Source organism: Belonocnema kinseyi, chromosome 2 (genome assembly GCF_010883055.1).
Source record: "Belonocnema kinseyi isolate 2016_QV_RU_SX_M_011 chromosome 2, B_treatae_v1, whole genome shotgun sequence".
Classification (NCBI taxonomy): domain Eukaryota; kingdom Metazoa; phylum Arthropoda; class Insecta; order Hymenoptera; family Cynipidae; genus Belonocnema; species Belonocnema kinseyi.
In genome coordinates, this window is record NC_046658.1 from 105,928,083 (window position 1) to 105,941,662 (window position 13,580).

The 13,580-nt window shown below is 31.0% G+C and overlaps 1 protein-coding gene across 1 annotated transcript in view; it reads left to right on the plus strand.

Annotated features, from left to right (window-relative positions):
• Positions 1 to 2,520: 2,520 nt before the first annotated feature.
• The window catches only part of LOC117167390 (cholesterol 7-desaturase), an 89,192-nt gene continuing 78,132 nt past the window's right edge, over positions 2,521 to 13,580 (plus strand). Inside the window, exon 1 of the mRNA XM_033352280.1 lies at positions 2,521 to 2,600. The gene's annotated coding sequence lies outside the window, so the exon portion shown is untranslated. The remainder of the gene's footprint in view (positions 2,601 to 13,580) is intronic.

The window sequence follows — 13,580 nt, forward strand, 5'->3', positions numbered from 1 at the left end:
TCCATGAAAATTTTAATAATTGGATTTTCAAATCAGAGAATTATAATAGATGACTTTTCAATTTAAAATAATTAAGTTTCGACGAAAAATATTTAGGTTTTCTTATTATGTTTTATTAATTCTGTACGTATTTATGAAAAAAAACGAAGAAAACCCAAGTGCGAAGTCACATGCGGCCCATATTGGCCCATAGTTGGTAAAAATATTGCCGAAGCTCGGCTGCCATTATCGCGCCAATGACGGAATGATAACTATGGCCTGCACTTGGCAGCCAAGGTTTGGCTGCCATTGTCGGCCCAACACTGGGTACCAGTATTGGACCAAACCTGGCTGCCATCGTCGCGTCATTGCCGGATTGATAACTATGGCCTTGACTTGGCAGCCAGGGATTGGCTGCCATTGTCGGCCCAACACTGGCTACGGTCTGAGGATATAACAAAAAAGATATTTAAAAAATAAATATTAATTGATTACGAGTACTTTGAATATAAATATTAATGGTCCTGTTTAGATTGAATACATATATTTCATTTTGAACATTATATTACAAATAAAATTTCTAACGCTACGGGGTATTGGAACCTACATCTATATACGTAAATCTATTGCCTAGCAGTCGGACGTGCTGACCACTCCGCTAAACCGACAAGTTGAAGCTGTGTGAAAAAGTCATCCTCATAAGCTGCAGTTCAGAAAAGTTAAAGAACCAAATTTTAAGCTCTCTTTTTATAATTATTTATTATTATGCGACGAAATGTTAACAGGAATATCAATACAATAATTTTTAAATAAATAATTTTAATCGATTACAATTTTGCTTCGCGTAATATTTCATTTTTTCCGTTGTAGCCTGCTTTACAACTTTGTGCAATGACAGGAAATGTAATTTTTCATAAACATTAAAAATTTGTAATGACAGAACTTAACAAATTTCATCGAGAACTTTGACAATTTTCCAATAATTTTTTTTTATCTTTCGTGTAAGATTTACTTATTAGGTGCTAAAACTGAGACTTGGCGAAACAAAGTGCCGATTCTGGGTCAAGCATCGGTAGAGAATCGGCAAATATAAATAGCCAATATAGGCTGCCAGCACTGGCTCAACATTGGGCCGATTTAAATAAAACATGGTTTGCCGTGGTAAAAGTGACACTAGGCCCAGTAATGTGCCGTCACTGGGCCAGACTTTGGCTGATCCTCGTGAAACATGGTTCCCCGTACTAAAAGTGAGACTTGGCGCAATAAAGTGCTGATACTGGGCCAAGCATCGGCGGAGGATCAGCAAATATAAAAGGCCAACATAGCCTGCCAGTACTAACTCCAAATTGGGCCGATTTAAATAAAACATGGTTTGCCGTGATAAAAGTGATACTTGGCCCAGTAATTTGCCGTCACTAGGCCAGACTTTGGCTGATCCTCGTGAAACATGGTTCCCCGTACTAAAAGTGATACTTGACGCAATAAAGTGCCGATACTGGGCTAAGCATCGGTGGAGGATCGGAAAATATAAATATCCAATATCGGCTGCCAGTACTGAGTCAACACTAGGCCGATTAAAATGCCGATATTGGCCCAATAACTTTAGCCAACCTTTGGCTGCAAAAATTGGACCAACACTGGGCCGTGTATTCAGCTCCGGCAATTCGCACTTGGGAAGAGGGAAGTTTTTTGAAAACTGGGGAAAAAGAGGAATTCTTTAAAAAAGGGGTAAAGAGGGAAATATGGAAAAGAGTATGAAGTTTCTACTGAGAGACTTTTACTTGTAAAATAAAATCAATAATTTTCATTACAGGTGCGCAGTCGTTTATTCGATTTTTTAATACAAATTTAGAGACGCTTGGAACATTGAATTTTTCGAGTTTCAAAGATTCGACTTGGCTTTTGGATTCATTTTTTTACAAAAGGAAAAGAGTCATTTTGATTAACAAAATTATGCTAGCTTAAAGAAATCAACCTGGTTTGATGTACACACATTCAAATTTTTTTCTATTTCGAAAAATCCAATTTTCCAAGCGTGTCTAAATTTGTATTAAAAATTCGAATAAACAACTGCATACCTCGAATTTTCAGATTTTGAAGCATTTTAAAACCTTGTTATTCACATTTATATTTTCCTTGTACAATATCACATTTATATTAACACTACCTGAATAACCCCCTACCTGAATTCAGTAACCAACTTTGTTAAATCTATTTAAGACTTTTCAAGTCTTCAAATCTTCGAAAATTCAAGTACGAAATGCAGGATGAATTCTATCTTCTTTAGACGCATTCCCTCTTAATAAATCGAATCGATTAGCAATTATAAGATCAAAAAAGTGAGGCAGGACTGTGGAATCGTGAAGAGACGATGCACGTGCACCTTGTATGAAGAGGTAGAAGTAGAGCCAATGGCCAAGGAAGAAAGAAGGAGGTCGAGGAGGAAGAAGGAAGGAAAAAGTATGTGGGGTGGAGGAAAGTACGAGGAGAGAGAGAGAGAGAGAGAAAGAGAGGAACATAATATTTCGCAGAAATCCCATGTCAGCAGAAGCAAGTAGTCAACACGAGCCGCAGCAACCTTACTCGAACACTGTGCTTTCGTACTTCCCAACATTCAAATGGTGAGTTCACTCTTCCTCCACGAGAGAATTTCTCTTGCTTTTACTTGTCACACTAAACATCCGTCATTCTCTCTGTTACTCTCTCTCTCACTCTCGTGTCGCCTTTTTCACGCTACTTAAAATACCTCACCCACATGCCCTACTGACAGCCTCAGTTGTTGACCACTTCTTCGTCTCTTCAATATTTTTCCCTCTCCAACGATTTTTCACTTTTCCATTCATACCAATAAATTTATAACGATTTTCACTTTTCCATTCATATGTTACCTATGGATGGACTAAGATTTTTTACTTTTCCATTTATACCTATGGATGGATAACGATTTTTCACTTTTTCATTCATACGTATGGATGGCTAAGTATTCATCCATGGGTATAAATGAAAAAGTGAACATTCGTTAAAAGAGGGGGGGGGGGGGCTTGAATAAAGGAACAAGTGGTTAGCAAGTATACGATGAAATATACGTTTTTTCAGTTTTCAATTCATACCTATGGATCCTATCCATCCATAGGTATGAAAGAAATGTGAAAAATCGTAAGCTTAATGTCAAAGACGGTAGAAAAAGATATGTTTTAATTTCGGGGGTCAAATGAAACCATACAAAAACCTCGAGTGGTAGACCATTACCGGATCTAACTTCAAATGGAGAGCATTCAGTGGATCAAGAATTGTTTGTTTTCTATTGAAATTAAAAGTATGAATTTATCCCAATTAAAAATTAGACAGTTCGTGTTGCAATTTAACCATTGACCTAATTTCCGTGTTTTTTCGGCGGAGAAAAACGAAATTTATACGAAACCAGTACGAGCTGGAAATCAGTACGAGCTGGAAACCAGTACGAGCTGGAAACCAGTACGAGCTGGATACCAGTACGAACTGAATAATGAGACCAAAGTGACTGGGTTTAGAAGCAAAATTTCTGTACTATTTTTTTGTCAGCAGCAATATTAAATTAGTGTTTTATGAGGAACCTTTCAACCACTTATTTGTTATTTTCCAATGGAGAAATGTGTTTGGACGTTCTACTGGCTCCTTCAATTCGTCAAATTTTATTCGTTTATTCGTCAAATTTAATATTTTATGTGTTTTTGTGAGAAGTGGCATTCGATACGAGCTAAATAATTTATTGAAAGGTTAGGCTTAGGTATCGAAGTAATTCCTTTTACAATTTTTTTCTACAAACCAAACAAATTCTCTCTAAAAAATGTGATGTAATTATGTGTTTAAAAAATCTAGAAATCCTTGTAGTCTAAAACCTGATTGGCTTCAATTACTTGAAGTTGTTTATAGAATAGATTAAAATTTGGAAGATTATGCAAATTGTGAAACATTCGTGCTTTTTAATGGTCTTATTTAGTTAAACTAAAACTTCGAAATTACTCAATAAATTATTGAAAAAAATTATAAAAATCTTTCTTCGCGGCAAATTAGTATTTAAAAAAAAAGTTTTATACCAAAACAATTATAAGTCAAGAAAGGAAAAATATTACAACTAAATTGTTTCAATTTGCAAGCCAGAAAGACACAATTTCTACAAAAAGTTTTAAACTACATGGATGATTTTCAGCCCAAAAAAGTTAATTTTTCAAGAAATCAATTTATGTTTCAACGAAGTAGTTGAATTATCATAACCAAAAAAAAAACTATATTCTACCAAAATTGTATAATTTTCAACCCAAAAAGACAAAGTTGCAAAAAAGAAACAGTTGACTTTTTAAATTAAATTTTTATTTTTATTTAAAAAATCCTAAGTATTTAAAAAACATTCATACTTTTTTTACCGTTTTAGGCTTTTTGGGGTCTAACATCGCAAACTTGTATTTTCAATCAAAAATCATTATACTTTGAACAAGATTTAGAATATTTAAATAATTTTGGATTCTTTGCTTTTCTTTTCTATTATTTCAGAAAATAGATACTATGCTTGGTTATCCGTTCACCAAAAAAAATCAAATACCTTTTGAAATAATTCAATTTTCCTACAATTTTTTTAATTCTGCAAAATTAAAAAGATTATTTTTAAATCTCCCAGATTATTTTTTGACATATTTTTTAGCCTTCAAAATTTCAGGTTTATTCTTTTAAATAAAATGTAAATCATTCAAAATTTTCAGGAATCTTACTGATATAATTAATCAAATGTTTTGACTAAAATTGTCCGATATCTTGAGAAAACGTATTTTCAACGTAAACTGAATTTTTCCCCAAAAGTGATTCTTGATACACACTTGAGCACTATAAACAATTTGAATTCAAGATTTCTTAACAACTTTTAATGTAAAAGATTCTGCATAAGTAAATGTGAATCAAGAATTTTTTAATTTTTATTCTTTTTGCAGAGTGCCCCTAAAATGCAACATAAAACTTCCTGGTCATTTCCCGGTTTTTTCCTGGTCATTTAAATTAAGAAATTCAATCTTTTAAAGATGAAAATGTTTCCATTTGAAGCAATTAAAAATAATCTAGAAATTAAACCAGTAAATAAAAAAAATTACCTCTTTCAATTTAGAAAAAATTTAAAGACCAAAATTTCCTCTTTTCCAACTCAATGATAATATGAATTAAATTTAAATTCTTTATTAAATTTCTTTTCCAAAATCCCTTTTCAACAAAATGCACACGCGCTTTTACGCTAATGGCTTCTTTATTTTTAAATGTTAAAAACATTAAATATTTTAAAATCCATAGTATCACATTTTTAAGTATTAAGAGTTATAAGAATTTTAAAAATGAGTTCAATAATTTAAGAAATTAATCATTCTAGTTAGCAATATATGTTCAAAAGAACTTTTATGTTCATCATTTTCGAAAATTGTTAAAATTCTAGAAACTTGTCAAATTTGTAGGCAATCGAAAAATGTCATTTATTCATATATTCATATTTTATTATCTACTGAACATTTCGATTAGACTGCTTAATCTGATCAAAAAATTATTTTTGCTACTTTTTTAAAACCTTGAAAACCCTATACAACTTTTTTAATTTTAATCGAGTTAAAAATTTTTTAATTATGATGGTCAAACTAAATCTCTAAGTATTTTTTTTTTGGTTTTGTAAAAAATATCATGTTCATTCTGATATGTATAATGGTATATAATTGGAAATTAGTTAAAATGACGATTAAAGTTTAAAACAAAATAAATTAAAAATTTAAGTTTGAGAATCGTTTACCTTTAATTCTACAATAAAATATAGTTAAATTTCAAGCGGCTACGTTTTCAAAATCTTTAATGCAAAATTTTTCATTTATGAAGACTTACATTCACAATTGATAACTTAGAAATTGTTCAATAAATAAGGTTTAATTTTTAAATGGTAGATTTATGACAATTGTAATTCTACATCATTCGATTTAAAACATTTTCAAGGTAAAATGTCGGAAAATGTACGCAAATGTAGTATCTGTTTAGAAGAAAGAAAAGTACCTATAGAAATCAATTGAAAAATGAAAATAATTCATTATTTTAGAACTCTTCAGGAAAAAGCAGTGCCCTTTTTATCAGATTTAAATTAATAGAAATTTTATTTTGCCTTTTATTATTCCAATCAAGAAAAGAAATTAATTTTTATTTGAGCACTTTTTAAATTATTAGTTTAGCTACCTTTAAATGGTCCAGTGTCAGGTACTACTATTTATAGTATTTATTTATAGTGGAAATAAAATTTTATCTTCAAGTTTCTATTTGAATCCTAAATAGTGTAGTTTAAAATTATTCACATTTTAAAAAGTTTAATTAATTATAATATATATTTCTGTAACTTTAAAAAAATTTGGCTACTTGCGGTAGCATATTCGACTTTTAATAGAATAATTTCTAGATGGAAAACGAACAATTCTATTTTCAAACATCATATAGTTAAACAAATCCGGGTAAAAGGGGAATTTGAAAAAAGGGAAAACACAGGGGAATAGGAGAAATACTGCGAACCCTGTGTGTATCGTGATTTCAATCAGCGAAATAAAAAACTGATTTATCAGTGAAAATCCTTAGTACTGATTTCATTAGTTAAATTTTTACCAACACAGATTTATAGAGTGATATTTAAGATTTAATTGACCTACATTCGAGAACTTTTGACTCTATAATAATAAGTCTTAGTCTAAACTCTGGAGCAGGGAGTTCGCCTTTTGTTGCATATATGACACGCGTGGTTTTATATTGAATGCCGACGTTTGCCTTCCAGACAATTTTATAGTACACGTGCGTATAGGAGATTCTCCTCTGAAATTGGATCGACGGTGTCGCATATAGCGGAGCAAGTCGCGAGAAAATTGCTCACGCAACTCACGTAACAAAATCACTCTTGGATGAAAGGAATAGGAAACTTTCGATTATGATACTTCAACACTGAACAGCTTCATATTAAGGGCATTTATTTAAATCAGGTTTTTCGGGGGCAGATTTCACGGCCAATCGGTCGAATATTTAGGTCTAATTTTTATCCATAAATATTCTGACTATTATTTTATTTCTTCTCTCGCAGCAATTTATTAGTAAAACTGTTTCTATTTTGTTGCAAAATTTAAAAAGTACAATTGGATTGCGTCTCTGGTTTACGCATAAACCTGAGCATAAAGCAGAGAAAGCTAATAAGACGCACCCTGCCAGATTGCATTTGGCAGGCGCATGAAGGTGGCACTTTGTAATTTTAAAAAAAGTGAAATTTTAATGCGCTTGACAACAGCAACATTCAGGGCGCGTTTTTTAGCTTTCTCTAGTTTACACTCCGGTTTATACGTAAACTAGGCAAAGCTAGCAGTAAGACGCACCCTGATAGGTTGCCTTTAGCAGGTGTATTAAAGTTGCACTTCTTCAATTTTTGTTTTAAGTGCATTTTGAATGCGCCTGTCAGAAACAATCTAGGAGGATGCGCCTTGCTAGCTTTCTCTGGTTTATGCTCAGATTTATGCGTAAACCAGAGAAATCTAACAAGACGCACCCTGCTAGGTTTTCTTTGGTAGGCGCATTAAAGTTGCACTTTAAAAAAAAGGAAAATTGTGCAATTTTAATGCGCTTGACAAAGGAAACCCTGTAGAGTGCGACCTTTTACCTTTCTCTGAGTTGCACTCGGTCTTAGGTGTAAACCAGAAAAGCTAACATGATGCACCCTGCTAGGTTTCCTTTGGCAGGCGCATTAAAGTTACACTTAAAAAAAGAAATTCGTGTAATTTTAAAACGATTGACAAAGGGGACCCTTTGGGTGCGACCTTTTACCTTTCCCTGAGTTGCACTCGGTCTTATGTGTAAACCAAACAAGCTAACAAGACCCGACCTGCTAGGTTCCCTTTTGGCAGGCGCATTGAAGTAGCATTTAAAAAAAAAATTATGCAATTTAAATGCGCATGCCATAGGGAACCTAGTAGGGTGCGTCCTGTTAGCTTTCTCTGAATTACACTCGGGCGTATTAAAATTTCAGTTTTTTAGTTTTCAAACGCTACAGAAACAGTTTGAATAAAAAATAGTTTCGGAAGAGACCCGTTTGGTTGGGAAATCGAACCCCGAAGACCCGGGTGCAAACAACTGCCTTTAAGAAATCAATATACTGAATTGACTAAGCGAAAAAAACACAATATTTATAAAGATTAATCTTTCTAAAAAGCAGTATACATTGTATCTTCAAAATTTAATGTACAATAATTGATTGGTTTTAGGGCAAACCAGCCATTTTTTTTAACGTGATGTCATGATTTGTAATCGTATGCGAATGAAAATGCATTTGTGAAAGCTGCAGCACTTTAATCTGTAGTTATCTGTCAACTATCATAACAACGTGAGAAAAATAATTTGATTAAATCGATCTACTAAAAAAGAATTACACGAAACTGAACACCTCGTTTACAATGCAAATCTTTGCAATATTGCAAAATTCTGGTGTCACTGTCATTTCCAGTAAAAGTATCTTGTATTGCCTTCGTGGCTGAACTTGTAAGATCGCGTTTCAAAAACACAAACAAGTCATCAATTTAATCAAAAGAATTTATAATAATTTTGTTTTATCGATATAAATAAGTAAACATAAAAATAATTAAAGTAATTAACATCCCCTATGCTGAGAAAGCGATTAAGATTTTTGAATATTTCTTTACAGGATAAACACATAATTAAATATGCCCCCTTCTGTTTCTAGTTGGTAAAAAGTTTTCCGGGTCATTGAAATGAAAAAGTTCAAACCGTTAAAGGTGAAGATTTTTCCAGTTTAAATAATGAAAACTAAACTGCAAATTAAAACAGCCAAAATATTGAACTCTTCAAATTTCAACGTAATAATGAAACATTCCAAATAATAAAGTAATAAAGTAAAAATAAGTAAATAATAAAGTCATAAAAAATGACACATTTTTTAACATTTTTTTTCTCGGCCATACAAAAATGTAGTTTTTGGCAACTAAAGACTTTACAGCCCAAAATTCTCTCAAAACAACGAAACTAGGATGATTTTATTCGAAAATATTGGAATAAATGCTTTGAAATAAACTTATTATATAGGTACTATATTTAATCAATATAAAATCCTTTAAATTACTAACATTTCAGGTAGAAATACATTCCGTTTCAAAACAAACAATTGAGCTTTCAATGATAAAAAGTTGAATGGTTTAGAAAATAGTTGACTTTTTATGAAATAATTGAATTTCTAACCAAATAATTCAATTTTTCAACCAAACAGTTAAATTTTTCAGCAAAAAAGATAAATTTTTTGAAGACCGTTCAATTATCAACTTGAAAATGTAAATTTTCGATAAAAATATAACTTTCAACAACGAAAAATAAATTTTGAACCAAATAGTTGACTGTTCGAAAATAAATTCATTTGTGAGCAAACCATTTCATTTAAATAAGAATATATAAACTTAAAAAAAGCAAATTTTCAAGTAAATAGATGCATTTTTTACCAAATTGTTGAATTTTCTAACTAAAACACGAACTTTTTAATGGACAGTGGTTTTTTCAACAAAAATTACATTTTAAACTAAGAAAGTTGAATATTTCACCAAAAACAATGACTTTTCTACCAAAAATGATGAATATTCTGTTACTTTTGAAGAAAATGGTTGATTTGTTAATTAAATTGTTAAATTTTGAACCTACAAACATGAGTTTTCAACCAAATGGTTGAATTTTCAAATAAGAGTAATCAAATTCAGCCACAGATAGTTCCCCTTTTTCCAAATAGGTGAATGTTCACACCAAAAAGACGAATTCACTAGAAAACAGTTGAATTTAAAACCGAAAAGTTAATTTTCAATCAAATAGTGGAATTTCCTCAAAAATAATATAATTTTCAATTAACAAAAATGAATTAAGAGCCAAACAGTTGACTATATGAGAACAAATTTTTAAGGAAAGAGTTGCATTTATAATCAAATAATTGAACTCTCAATTAAAAGAGACCAATTTTTAACTAAATAGTTAAATTTCTAACCAAATACAGTGAAACTCTTTAATAGCCCTCCCTCCTATAGCCCTTCCCAGAATTGACGCGGCGCCACAAGTAGGTGTAACAGGAGCTGCGCGGTGTGCGCGGGGTCTGATGTTGTCACTTGGCGGAGCACTCAAGCGTGCACAAACAAAAGCGAAGCGGGCTATAATGAGTTTGTTCCCACCCACCGTCAGCCCCAAAATTGGCGTTATAGAAGAGTTTCACTGTAGTTGAATTTTCAAGCGAAACAGGCGAATTTTGTAAAAAGCAGTGAACGTTTGACAAAAAAAGTTCTTTTTCAACAACAAACAAATACTTTTTAACAGGCAATTTTTCTACCACAATAATTTAATTTTAAACTAAGGATGGCTTTTTCATACAATAGTTGACTTTTTAACCAAAAAGAATGAACTTTAAACAAAAATAGTTGGACTTTCTTATTAGATTCTATTAATTCAGTTTGTATTTCAATGAAAAACGAGAAAAAGGAGAAGTTTCTTGAAAACAGAAAAACAAATTCTTTAAAAAAAGGGGTAAGAGGAGAATAGGGGCATGAGTGTGTAGTCTGTAACTAAAATTTAATACATTATCTTTTCTCGGCCCACGTAAGAATTCCTGATTATTTTTAGTTTTCTCTCGGTCTTAAGCGATTCCCGGTCGCTTTCTGGTTTCCGGTCCAGTGGTAACTCTCTACGCTACATATTTTCATCAACAGATTTGCAAATAAATATTTCTTTTTAATGCGAGGTTTTCTCATAACTACTGAAAAAAAAACAAGTTTGAGATGGTTTTCTGTAAAATTAATTTCTTTATCTAATGCTCTTAATTTAAAATTAAAATATTTTATGTGTTAATCTTGGAAAAATTGTTTGTAATAGAAAACGTGCAGATTTAAAAAGTAATTGCATAGATCATTTACATAATTATTATACATTTATTTTTCTAAGAAATACGTTGCTTATCACGAGGAAAAATCAAGTCTAAAAGGAAAAAAGCTTTTTGTCTCAAAATTATCCTAAAACAATCTAAAGAGCTTTAAACAGTCTAATGTATTTACTTCAGCTTACTGTTGACATAGGTTAGGACTTCGAAATATGTAACAGTGGGATAGGTCACTAAGAAAAAATAATAAGCTGCGAGGCAGGTAATAATTGCCTTAAAGCTAACAGTGAGGCTTTCATTTTTTCTCAGTATTTGGTGGTTAGGGGCAGACAGATCTGACAGATAAACGGCGAAGATTTACGAGTGAATTGGCGGAGAGTTATCATCCAAGATAGTTGGTCACTTTCCTTAAACACTATTACATCAACTTCGCCTAATAACTGTTGTAAAATGCAAATTTTTTACTTAAATTTTGCATTTGATAAACTTGCAGATTTAACTTACTCATTTGCAATTTAAATATACTAAAAAAAACAAAATTACTAATAATAATCGACAAGTGTTCGCAGCTAATATACATTCTGTTCGCAGCATGAAGTTGGTTCGCAGAGATGCCTTTTTACCCCTTTTTTTAAATTGTTTCTTTTTATTACTTAAGGTTCAGAAACACATAAGTGTAAAAGGAAATAATTATCAATTTATAACATGATATTCTTGGACATCAATTTTAAATCTTCGAAATTAAAAAAAAATGAACTTAATAATTGGAAACTAATTATCTCTAAATAAATATATTTTACGTTTTAGTTAATACGGATCTTTCAATTTATTTTTTAGTTAATTTTAACTTCAAACTACATTGAATTTTAATAAGCATATATTAAAAGGCTGAAAATGGTTTGCTTTCATTTCCAAATATTTCAAAATTGTGCATTCAAAACCAAAAATTAATCAATTTGACAATTTAAAAATGGACTATTTTAAATTAAGAGCGTTTCAAACGGACATTTTTTAAACTAAACTGCTAAAAAATGGTACAATATCAAATTTATAAACTTAAAAAATAAGAATTCACAGATTTCAAAACTTAAAGTGAAACATTTTCATTCTATTTTGAAATGAACAGTTTTAGATTTAGAGGAATGCAAATTTGACAGATTGCCTGATTTTCTAAAAATCTCTGAATCCCTTGAACTCTAAATTTCTCGAATTCTTTGAAATCCTTGATTTACCTGAATTACACTAAACACTCTGAAATTCCTGAAATTATCTGAATTCCCCGAAATACTGGAATATCTTAAAGTCTTTGAATATTTCGAATTCTCAGAATTTCTAAAATATTCTGAATTCCTTGCATTTTCTGAATTTACGAAAACCTCTAAACTCCTTGAACTTGCTCAAATCCTTGATCTATCTGAATTTCCTGGAATATTCTGAATTCCTGAAGAATTTCAAAATTCAGAATTACGAATTTCAGAATTCCCCAAATTTCGGAAATGTTCTGAATTACATTGAATCCTTGAATTTTCTGAATTGCTGAAAATCTCCGAATTCCTTGAATTCTCTGTATTCCTTAAATTTTCTAAATTACTTGAATTCCCTGAATTACTTTAATCTTCTGAATTACTTGAATCCTATACATAATTTGAATTACCTGAATCCTATATTCTCTGAATTTCATAAAATCCTTGAATTTTCTGAATTCTCGAAAATCTATGAATTCCTAGAATTCTCTGGAATCCTTGATTTCTCAAAATTTCTGGAATATTCTGAATTCCGTAAACACTCCTTAATCCCAAAAATTCTCCGAATTCCCCGAGATCCTTGAATTTCCGGAATTCTTAGAATTCCTCGAATATTCTAAATTTCTTGCATTTTCTACTTTCGCGAAAATCTCTGGATTCCTTAAATTCCCTTAAATCTTTAAATTCTGTCAATTCCCTGAAATCCTTGAATATTCGGAATTCCTTTAATTCTCTGAATTACTTAAATATTATAAATACTTGAAATTCTTTGAATTCTCTGCAACCCCTCAATTCCTTAAATATTTTCTCTAAATTCCCTCAGTATAATACATGCTCTGAAATTCACAGAATTTCCTTAATCCCTGAATATCATGAATTCCTTGAATATTCTTTATTCTTTGCATTTTCTCAGTTCGTGAGAATATCTGAATTTTTTTAATTCTCCGGAATTTTTTATTTCTCTAAATAACCTAAAATCTTAAGTATTCTTCTTGTGCATTCTTTGAATTCCCTGAATTCAAAGAATTCTTTAAATTATTTTAGAACCAGAAGATTTTAAGGAAGTTACAAGAATTCAAAAGTATTTAAAAGAGTTTGAAAGCATTCCAAACAATGAATATTTTGTAGGTAGCTTTCTGCAATCTTCCATTAGACTTTCTGCGCTAATCTGAAACGTTAAAACTGTACAAATTAAAATTGGAATCGAAGTATTCTTATTTTATATTTATATATTAGTAATTAGCAAAGGAATTTCCCCTGAACGCTTTAGCGTGCGTATAATATTGCTATTATTTAACAATAAAGTTTGTTACAAATAAACAAATAAATGTGCACAAAAAATATCTGTGATGCCCTGAATTAAAATCTATCGAAAATACTTACAATCAACTACGTAAAAATAAATTTTACTCTTTCGTATAAAAATGCAT